This window comes from Corvus brachyrhynchos, unplaced genomic scaffold (assembly GCF_000691975.1).
Source record: "Corvus brachyrhynchos isolate BGI_N302 unplaced genomic scaffold, ASM69197v1 scaffold116, whole genome shotgun sequence".
Classification (NCBI taxonomy): Eukaryota; Metazoa; Chordata; class Aves; order Passeriformes; family Corvidae; genus Corvus; species Corvus brachyrhynchos.
The window spans coordinates 6,035,147-6,047,186 of NW_008240221.1; positions in this window are offsets into that span (position 1 = coordinate 6,035,147).

Genomic DNA, 12,040 nt, shown 5'->3' on the forward strand with positions numbered 1-12,040 from the left:
ACACAGAAAGAATTTGTTTTCTGTACCTCCTACAGTCAGCTTATTTATAACTACTATTTGTGTACCTAGGTTATGTGAGCATGGTGCTCTGCCAAAAAAATTAGTATTCAGCCTTTTCAGGCCCTCATATATATAAGCTGTTCTTGAGAGTGAAAACTCCCAGTTTTAAAAAAAAAATTGCATAAATCCAGTGGCTTGCATTACCATCTGCTCAATCATCTTTTCTGGATTGTAAAGTGGAAAATGTCGGATTTATAGAAACCACATGCAAAGATTCATATTTAATTCTGCCAAGTTTTGCTGTCACAGCAGCCTTAAAGCAGATATGCAAGCCACACAAAACTCAGTCACTCTCCTGGTATTTCTGACAAGGGTGTATAATCATGAAAGTGCATCTTTTATTATAAAAGTCTCCTGATAACCTAAAGTGATTAAAGTAATCTTTTATTTCCCAGTGGGTTAGTCCTGTTGAGATGGATTGTCTCACCTTCACAGAGATCTGGCATAAGTCCTGTTTGAAATATAAGGGACACAGGCAAGTTTATAATACATCGGTCAAATTTCTGCAGTAATTTAGAAATTTGGTCCAAAAACTGCTCCAGATGTTCCTATTCACTATTCTATTTACTATTTCTGCACCAAAGTAATTGAAACAATGAATATTTATCTTAGATCATTGCAAATATCATGTTAGTTTTTTATTGCAATAAGTTCAGGATCAAGTATAAGGATCCAGAGTGAAGAACAAAGAAAAAACATTGTAAAGAAACAACAAAACCCCAAACATCCAGCCATGGATAAGGCAGAATTGTCTCCTTTTATTACTTTTCGCAGTGTCTCAACTTAGAAAAGAATCATACTCTACTGCAGTATTAAGTGAATTCCTATTCAGAAGTGTTTGCAATACGCATTCAAAAACACAGGTAAAGAAACAGCATACAATAACTCAACAAGTAGCAGATGCTACAACAGTTTTTTCTGAGGGTCAGATCCAGGACTGGCAACACCTCTTCTAGCTCAGGAGGAAGAAATCTTTAAGTGTCACTTCGTTAATAAAAGACATCTGGCTGGAGCCCAGTGTGGCTGATGGTAGTCATTCCTTGTGAATATGCATGCTGATTTTAGGAATACTTTCACCCAAGGAGAGGAGGGGGAAGAACTCTTGCAGAATGTCCTCTGCTGCACCTTATTTCAAAATGAGGCTTCAAGCCCAATTCTGAAATGATTGTTATTCTACTCGGCTGTTGTCAGAAATCACACAACCTTTCCTCATCAGCTGTGTTGGCAATAGCAGACATGGTGATGTATACTTGAATTTAAAGCTACGTGTTTTTTAAAAACAACGTGGAAAATTAGATCATTGAACAGACTTGAATTCCAGTATTCAGGATAGAGACTTTATCTTTTTTTCTGCTACAATAATGCAATTTTTAAGCCTCCAAACCCCACTCTTGCTTTGCATTCACATGATCCACTGAAGCCACAGAAATATTTGTTATGAATCAGATCAATGGTCATTGTTATTCGCTCTTGTGCAATAACAAGGATACGTGCTGGAAGTTCCAGAGGAAGGTGTCAGCTTTTCTGAACATGGGATTAGCTTTGCATGCTTTCCATCACGAAACTTGAGGGTCAAAACCTTTTATAAATATTTATCCTAGTTGGTGTAAATAAGACTGACATTCTTCTGTCCACAGTTGTGTAAAGAGTGAGAGAAAATTCTCTTTGAAGAGCCAAATTATAACTTTACTCTCATGGCTGTGATTTTGTGGAAGACTGATTTTTTTCTGCCTTGAGGGAGGGAAAAGACTTCCCTTGACTTCAGCAGACATCCACATTCTGCTGCCATTTAAGCATGATGTCCATATCCTCATTTCCACTATCTTCCCCGGATAGCAATAGGATACTATTACTTACCATCAGCCTGACTAAGAGCTCAAACCAAGATTTAGGTTTCAGTCTACTGTTAATTTAATTTTGTTCTTACTTTTATTCATACAGTGTGAAAGGACTCAACTGGTAAGATTATGCTGGTGGACCTGACTGAGGTTGGGTATCCATGCAGAACGATCTTTGTGTGAATTGCATAGTTGTGCCAGTTACAAACCTGAGAAGTGTTTGGTCTGAAAGTTCGAGAATTACTAAAGCAGAAAAAGGGAAGGGGATAGAGCGATGATTTGTCTATTTCATAGTTATGTAACTCTTTCCTCTTCAGGGTCATAAGTTTTTTGTAAGACTTTTTGTTACCACTATCCATTATACATTCATGTGACATGTGGAATATTTTAAGAAAACAGATAGATTGAATATTTTTCAGCTATCTCCCTTAGACTTGTGTTGCAGTCATGGTACTTAGGAAACTTCTTGCCTTTCCAGAGGAAATTTTTGCACATATGATCTAACAGTTTTAGATAGAAGTATTAAGAGAACTGTCAGGACTTCAAAGTGGAAGGACAGGAATGGGAGGATGTCCACTTCTAATGGATGGATCCTGTCCCATAGTGACACAGGGCAGTCTTACCACTCATCAAGGCTAAATTCAGATTTTTAATATGGGAACAAATTTGATCATGGGTTCAACAGGGCTCTTTTCACATAGTGTGGAGGAATACATTCAGTGCAGGTAGCTCCATGAGCAGCTGCAGTGTGAGCTGCAGGTTAAGCTCTGGGGTGTGGGGGCCCCATGCCAAAGGTTGTGATTGCTGCCCCTTTGCACGACAATGGGCACAAGATCCTGTGGCTTGGCAAGGGGACCAGACATTCGGAGATACAGCAGGAGCTGAGGACTCTGGCTTGCTGGGACTGTGAGGTATCAAAGTCCAGGGTTTCCTTTTTTTGGGGGTCCCTGCTTGAGCTGTTGTACCAAGATTAAGTTATTTTAATGATCCAGATGTTTGAGAGTCTGCTATGGGAAACCTGGGGTTGAGCTGGTGAGGGGACCTTGTCTGTGTGAGTGTGGGGGTGCAGCTGCAAAGGGGCCTCAGTCCCAGCTCAGGTGGTGCGAGAGTGACTGACAAGAGCGGTGTCTACGTGGTCAGACAGGGAAGTTTCCTTAACATTAGTTTTAGTAGCACTCCCTGAAATGCACCTGGATGTTGCCTGATATTTTTAATGATATTCAGAACAGCAGAACAGTGTATTACACTGCCTGTCCTCTTGCTGAAAGACTTGCCTTTTTATGTTTGAAAGAAGATTTCAAAAGCTCCAACAAGTTTGCATTCTAGAATCACAAAAATAGAATCTACTTTTTTAACAAAGTAAAACATAGTGTAAGCAAAAATGAAAGGAGGGATTCTTCTACTGCCAGTGTGTCTAAATCTGCTATTGCTGGTGTCAGTCCATTCTTATTATTAAATATAAGTAAGGTTAAAATAAGCATAGAGTCCTGAAGGATTTACAAGCTAAATTAGATTTGTGTGGAGATCGGAAAACAGAGACAAAGAAAAAGCAGACAACCTTTAAAATTGTTTCTAATGATTAAAAGTAGACAAATAAATACTTCTGGTAGGAAACATTAGGATGAATATAGCTCATGTGGCACTGAAAATGAGGAAGAGAAATGTGTACAGGAGACTAAGCCTTAGTATAACCAGGCAGTGTACAATAGTGATAGTGCTGTAAAAATAGAATGATTGAATTCATGAAAGATAACTTGCTAGCATTTAGTGTTTTAGAAAGATGAAAATGAAAATGAAAATGAAAAAAAAGATCCGGGTCCTAGTCTACTGATACAATTGAAATAAGAACATGAAATTCAGTTCCACTTCTGGGAATCAGAAATAAAGTCTTCATGGCAGAGTGGCTGGAGACCAGGTTATGTCAGGCAACGTGGGCTTCAGTCTCTGTTTTAACATCTTCTTCAACCTGTTGCAAAGCTCAGTCCTTCAGTGTGCCTATGTCTGAAAATGGAACACTTTTTAACATATATTATAAATTTTTAAAGGCTATATATGTAAAATGAGCCTTCTATTGGTTTTGACACTTAAAAGACTAACGCACACCAAAACAGCAACTACTACTAACACATTGCATTGTGTCTACTGCAAACACATTCAAGGTCAGGTTGGATGGGGCTCTGAGCAACCTGATTTATTTGAAGATCTGACAGGGCTTTGGGCTAGATGACTTTTAAAAACCCAAACTATTCTGTGTTTCTATGAATGCAATTTCTATGAAACAACTTTACATAACCACATTTTCTTGAGTATTGATGTACACCTCTTCAGCAAATATCACTGTGGTGCAACTGGAGATAGTGCTAGAGCATTAATCAGTCAGCACCATGTCACTTAACAGTATCAATTCTGGTAAAGAATTTGCTGGAACTCAGCATTGTCAGTCAAGTCTGTGCATTTAGAGTGATGCTATTTTTTTCTGCCAAAGCAAGTCCAAACTTGTCAAGGATTTAGTCTGTTAACATGATACTATTAAGAACTGAAACTTATTCAACTTAAGTTGGCCAACTCTTTCCAAAACAGGGTTTCATGTGTTGGTTTCTGAAATTTAATAGGAGGCAATAACTATCCTCTAGCTTAGGTTGTCTATTTAAAATAATTTAAAATTGCCTACTCTTTCTTAACACAGCTCTTTATTACTGGTATCACGTTATATGTTTGAACTATACTTTTATCCATAGGATTTTCTGAATATGTAAAACATTTTGGATCTGATCCAAAATGTCTGCATTACTTGTTGAGTTCCAAATCTTGTCTTGACATATAAATCTGAAAAATAAAAAATTTCAGAGCCTTGTTCAGCTGCAAATGATTCAACTTCCCATTTTCAATGAGTTTTAAATTATTAGGATCTGTGTATAGACTGTGATCATTCTGTCTCTGATAGGGTATATAGAATTTTCACCAGTTGTTACTGTAATTAGATAATTCTTATTAGATTGAACTAATTCAATTATTTGCTATACTTGCACACAAAACCCCTGGTGCCCTTGAATAACCTCAAAACACATCCACTAACCTAAACACATTGCTGTACATAGGAGATGCAAGGCTGCCACATGGAGATTTGCAAAAGGATAGTATAAAGAATGAAGAATTTTAAAAAAATGTATCTTTACTACTCACCCCAGGCCTAGAATGAAATGTTTTTTCTATGAAGAGGATTAAAGCAATTTTATGTTCATCTTAAACAACAATAGATGGTGGTTTCTCTAATGCGTGTTTAAAATAGGGCTAGTTCCCATACCACGATGTGCTAGATATTCTGTATCTCTCTTTTAAATAGGGTGAAGATAGAGGGAGAGCACACAGAGTTTAACTTTCACAATTACTGTTTTTTAAGGACTTCTCAACAGACTGAAGGAAAGATCATGTTCTTGTTAAATCTACCAAAGATGAGTAGGTTTAAATCTATACCAAGCTGCTTTCTCATGCATTCAAAAATCAGGTCCCAGTAACCTGAGTAAGCCTTACATTAAAAATTAATACTAATAAAATTACTTCTTTAATTACAGAATGATAATAACCACCCGTACTGTGCACAACTGTGGGTGAAGTCTGCCAAGTGAACCAAGATATTTCAGTGAGTAATACACTATTTTGTTCATCCCACATACTGTTGCAGATGTGTTTTGTGTGCTTGGAGTTCTGAGAAATCTGTCTATTTCATCCTATATCTAAAGACCCTCTAAATTAGTGGAGGTGGTTTGAATTATATCTAATTTGTCTTGATTCACACAATGGTGTATAAGTGACTTAAAATTATGTCTTTGAACATACTGACCGCACTAACATTCTGAAAGAAAAATCTGAAAAAAAATCCTATAAAACAGGCTTGCACCAGAAACTGGATTGTGTATTTAAGATAATACAAAATATTAAGCCCAGTATGATATATTCATTTCATCTGATTCAGGATTCAGAAGTTTTAAGGAATAGAAGCAAACTCAATGTAGGCACAATGTTTTTTAAAAGCAAGGAACAAACAGAAATAATGGTAGGAAAACACACTTGTGCAATATATCACAGAAAGATCTCCAGCTTAAGCAGAGACCATCATCACAGATAATCATCTCTGCATGTACTCTCAGCTACCATGTGGAAGCTGAAAGCCTAATCCAATTTTTGGATGCATAAATGGTGATATCTAGAAATTAGGAAATGACCTTTCCTCTGCACACAGAGCTGGTAAGATTTCTACCAGAATATTGTATCCATTACTAGTGTGAAAAAGTCTGGGAATCATAGAATGTTCAAGAAGTTTTCAAAGAGAGTCACTATTTTTTTTTCCCAGAGAAGGAGCACAGTCTTCTCGTCTACTTAAAGAAAAGGCTGAGAGAAGGGAAAGCTTGATTATATGAATATACGGTGCTCAGATGTGGCAGAATTATCCAAAAGAATGGGACTATTCTGCAAAGAAATTAGTAATGGGAACTTTAGAGCTGGAAATTGACGTTAGACAGATTCATCCTAGCAATCTCACAGTAAAAGGGGTGAGGACAGCTCTGGAGCCATCTGCCAGAAGAAGTGGTGACTCCCCAGAGGGGTGAAAAGATTTATCTGTAGCTGCATCCCAGAAGATGCTTCCAACACACTGATAGGATGTGAGTTTGGGCCCCTGACCTGATCTAGGCTATAATCCTGATTTTCTGCATCCTCTAGGCCAGGATCTAGACCCTAAACTGGTGAATATCATGGGATCAGTTTCTCCTCCTCTTTCAGCAATGAAGTTTAGATGTCCAATGTAAGAGGACACTCGTAATTCATTCATAACACTGAGCAGAAGGATTCTTCTTTATTTGGCCCTTATTGGCTAGCCCTTTTTTTTTGCTAGCTTAGCTTGCTTCTGAGGAGGGTACTTTGGGTTTGGCTTCAGTGGGTGGGAGAAATCCTGAAGTTAGAGTGAACTCTACAGCTGTGAAGATCTAGCCCATGTTCTTTAGTTACCATTCAAATATATTGATAGAACTATTTAAGATCAAGGGAAGAAAGTATTCCTTTTGTCTCTATTCTACTGGCACTTTGTAGCCATTGTTCTATTTCACTTTCTAAATGTGTGCAGCACCTAACACAGTAAGGCAATAGTCTTAGCTGGAAACAATCCAACAACCTTTTTAATATATATGTGTATATATATACATATCTTTCTAATGACAGGCCAATGCATTTTGAAAATATTATTTCTTCAATGGAATATGAAAAATGTTGGTAGTTAAAGCTGTATTGCAATATTTAGCATGCATATTGATTTTGACAATCATATAGTAACACTAGTTCATTATAGACATGACAAAGTGATTTTCATATTACCTTTGTTAAATGTGATGCACGCACACACCAACTTTTATTTGACTGAGGAATTACATTGATTTCCAGAATAAGATGGATGTAGTCTTTGTAATCACAAATGGTCATGGGAATCTTAGTTTTATATTTCTTCACTTATGGGAAAGCTTATTTTCATATACACATTAATCACATTAGGTATGTGATAATACATTCTCCAGTGTTAAAATGAATTTCTGGGAAACTTGTGAGCAGACAAGATGCCAAACTGAACTTAAAGCAAAGGGTAGTCCATGTTTAAAAGACAAGAATACCCCCACTCCCTAAAACAAAACCAGTCCACACCTCAGATTCTTGACAGGATATCCCCACTGTGAGGTTTGTCTCAGTGGAAATTCAGAGCTGACCTGTTGCTGGCCAGCAGCTGATCTAACACCAATCCTGTTTACTCTGCAGGAGACATGTTACATGTATGTTCTACTAGTGGTAAGAAATCCCCTGCCACCTTCCCAGGAGTTTGAACTAATAAGTGGATATAATCTATAGCATATAGAAATGAAAGGAATAAACATAATACAGTAACTAATCTGAGTCCATGCTAATGACAATGCAGCCCTGCCTCTATGCTGGTGAGATTATCAGTATACAATCTGGGGTTGAGGAAATGGTGTTTGTTTACAGGTATACTCAAGCAAGTTGAATTCATCAGATCAGTCTCTTGGTTTTGTTTCTCACATTTACTCCTTCTTTCCACTGTTAAATTACTGTCTTCCTTTCATGCTTTCTTTTGAATAAAGCTAAGTGGAGGTAAAAGGAAACCACAACAATGTGTGCAATGTGGGAAAAATCATATGACCAAATAATTTAACCACAGTTTTCATAAATGAAAGATGAACTTTGTTAGATAATGATAAATCCGTCCTAGAAAGATTAAAAAATACTGCTTGAATCCTCTAATTTCCTGCTAACACATTAGGATCTATTATAGTGCCACTTTTTGCCATTGTAAGGACGTATAAGGTAAAATAATGTAGCAAAAGTGTGATACACACTGTACAGTAATTAAGATGAAACGCTGTAGCTAAGGAAAGCTTAAAAAGGCACAGTGTAGCCTACAGTTGATCTGATGTTGTCCTGAAAGGGGCTAAAATAGGCTTTTTACTGACAGCTAGGTCTTTTGTATTAGCTAATGTAGTTTTTCCATCAATATTCACTGAAGCATTTGGCATTTGCTCGTAAAGTTATGAGTTATCCAAACTCTCACAGCAACAGTATTCATATAATGCACAATAAAAGTCTGGAAGACTTGACTGAGAGAAACAGGAATATGTATTAGCCACTTACTGATCTGACAGGACAGAAACAGAATTAAGAGTGAGATAATACAGAAAAAAAAAGCTTCCTGCAGTGGGCTGGTACCATATGATCAGTGATTATGAACAGAGCACAAAAATGCTTTTGAATATTCACAATATTGTTTTACTGCTACTTCTTCAAAGACCTTCCAAGTAATCTCCTTTATTGAGCACCGTCTAGCACTTATTGAAAAGGCTTCATGTATTCATTGCTTCCCAGTATAACCATTTAGTTAGTAACATAAAGAAGAGAACTAATCACTCTGGGTTTCTGCAGTGTCAGAAGAGAGGGTCATTTCCAGACCCTGATTCAGACTGCAAATGGGATCATCGCTCTCTGGAAGTAGAGCTTTCTGCTCACTTCCTCTTCATTGATCATGAGACTGAACAGACAAATTAAAATTAAGCAACATGATTCAAGTTGTGAACTCTGTAAGTTAAGGCTCATAAACTTCTCCTGTGTCAGTGAAGTGGTAGTAAATGGAAAACCCAGTCCAGGGAAAACACTCTAGGTGAAATCACATTTTACTGTTAATATCTGATATTGAAAGACATTAATATCAGCTGCTATTGAGGAATGCTATTAGCCTGAGGAATTAGGAATAGAATGAGATAAGGAGCAAGATAACAGTGAAACACTGTGATTGCCTTTTTCCAGCAACTAAATATACTAATACATGGTGGCCCTGGCACATTTTCTTTTCAAGAAGTTCAAAGTAGAAATGTCAGTTAATTTTTCAGCTAATCCCTATAAATTAAGCAGTTTTTACTGTTAAAACCTATACTGAAACTGTATGAGGAGATGTATACAGTGACTTCCATATTTTTTGTCCTTTTCCATCCATTCAACATATTTTCTTCAGCGCATATATGAGTTTCCTTTTTCATATTAATCTATTAAGTCCTGTAGGACAGAGGGGACAGAGGTGGCTGGAGTTACTATAGGATCTGCCTGTCTGCCTTGCACTAAGATGGGGCAATATGATAGGTGAAAATAATCCCTTCTTACCCTAACTGTCACAGCACACAATCCACAAAATGTGTGAAGCCTCATTATAAGAGACACTAAAAATCTATGGAATACCATGTTTAAAACTTTTTAAAAATTTTTGAGGAAAGTTTCACTGTAATTAAAAATTATCGTGGAACCAGTGCAAGCAAAATATATCATTCAGGACGAAATGACCATTCCACCTCACTCCAACAGACTGATTTATGCCATAATGACAGAATTAATGAATTGCTGCCTATGTAGTTTTTGTTGTCTTGCCTCATAGGGACATAGACCTACTATAAAGCATTGTGTCAGCAAGCTAAAACATTTGGAAAACAGCCTTAAGGAATCAAGGAAGCAGAATTAAGGATCTCTGCTTGCCCACCTGGTAAATGTACCAAGGGTTCTCTCCAAAAGCACAGAGGCCACCTTACAGTCTACAATGCAGAAATTAACTTATTTAGTCACTGCCCTTACAGCCTGACAGGCATAGTGGGTCTTGCAGATCAGATACATGACTAAAGTAAGCACTAAAATTTCAAGCACTGTATTAGCCAACTTTAAGGCATCTGTCTGGTGGCATCTATTATTCTGGCTTAGGGATCTGTGCTCCTGCACAATCTTTGAGTTAAATTAGATATTCCAAAATGCAAGCCATCAAAACCTAAAGAAAGACCTGTTGTGGATGTAAACCTCTAAGTCTAGCTGTCTGCTTGATGGAGTTAAGTGTTGAGTTCACAGTTCATCCAAACTCTTGTCTGCAACATTACTTGCTTTATGCTGGCTCTGTTATGTGTATATCAAGACTTAAAATATCCCTATCCCTATGCTCATTTCATCCCGTACAGAAACTCCTGGTCAACCCTCATCTGAAGAGCAATGGCCCTTTGTAGGTTTTAATACTTCCTTCTCCCAAAGGAAATAATAAAATCATAGAATGGCTTGTGTTGGAAGACACATTAAAGATCATTAAGTTCCAATCCTCCTGCCACAGACTGGGAAATCTTCCACAAGACCAGGTTACTCAGGGCCCCATTCAACCTGACCCTGAACACTTCCAGGGATGGGGCATCCACAGCTTCTCTGGGCATCCTTTTCCAGTGTCTCATCACCCTCCCAGTAAATATTTCTGCCTAATATCAAATCTAAACATACTGTCTTCCAGTTTAAAGCAATTCTCCCTTGCCCTGTCACTGCATATCCTTGTAAAGAGTCCCTCTCCTGTTCTCTTGTAGTCCCTTTAGGTACTGGAAAGTGTCATAAGGACTCCCCAGTGCTTTCTTTTCTCCAGGTTGAACAACCCCAACTCTCTCAGCCTGTCTTCATAGCAAAGATGCTCCTTGCCTCTGATAATCTTCACGGCCTCCTCTGGTCTCTCTTCAACAGGTCCATGACCTTTCTATATTGGGGCTCCAGATCTGGATGCAGCACTCCAGGTGGGGTCTGACCAGAGCAGAGTAGAGGGGAAGAATCATCTCCCTTGACCTGCCCATGTTGCTTTTGATGCAGCCCAGGATACAACTGATTTTTGGCCTGCGAGGTTGCCAGGTCATGTTCAGCTTTTCATCAGCAAACACCTCCAAGTGCTTCTCCTCAGGGCCGATCTCAATCCATTCTTTGCCCAGCCTGTGGTTGTGCTTGGCATTGCACCAACCCAGGTACAGGGCCAGGCACTTGGCCTTGTTGAACTTACCATGGTTTGCACAGGCCCAAAGAGCTCAAGGTCTCTCTGGATGGCATCCCTTCCCTCCAGCGTGTCAAGTGCACCACACAGCTTGGTGCCATCAGCCAACTTGCTGAGGGTGCACTCAATCCTCTGAAAAAGATGCTAAACAGTACTGCTCCCAGTACCAACCCCTGAGGAATAACACTCCTTGCTGCTCCCTACTTGGACTGCATTGTCAACTGTCATGGCATTTATAACTGTTCAATTTGTGTACTAATTACTTTAAATAGCTAAATAAAAATACAGCTTGAGGTGCTGAAGAGCTGTTACAACAACTATGGTTGTTTCTGGCCTCACTGGCAAGCACAGTTATATTTTTCCTCTATCAGTTATTGTATGTACACTGGCAAGGTAGAAATGAGTCAGGGACTCCCCTGTTGTAACAAGCAGACCACAAAGATACCATAACATGTGAACTAAAACAATTCTATCGCTTGTGGCGATCAAGGCCTCCACTTACATGCGACTCAATGTGCCTAATTGAACCAAGTTCTCACGTCCTGTGTACCCTGTGCAGAGGAAACAGGCAGTTAGCTGAAGGTCAGCACTCTCATATAACTGTCTCAGCAAAAAGAAGATAAAATCACAATCAAGCTGCTAGTTATTTAAGATAGGAAACTATGAAGACTATTGTAGGCCATGTTTAGGTCATCAGAGGAAGTACTCATGGAGCACATTTAGTACCTGAAAGGCAAAATATTAACCCTGTCCTTTCCTGACTGGA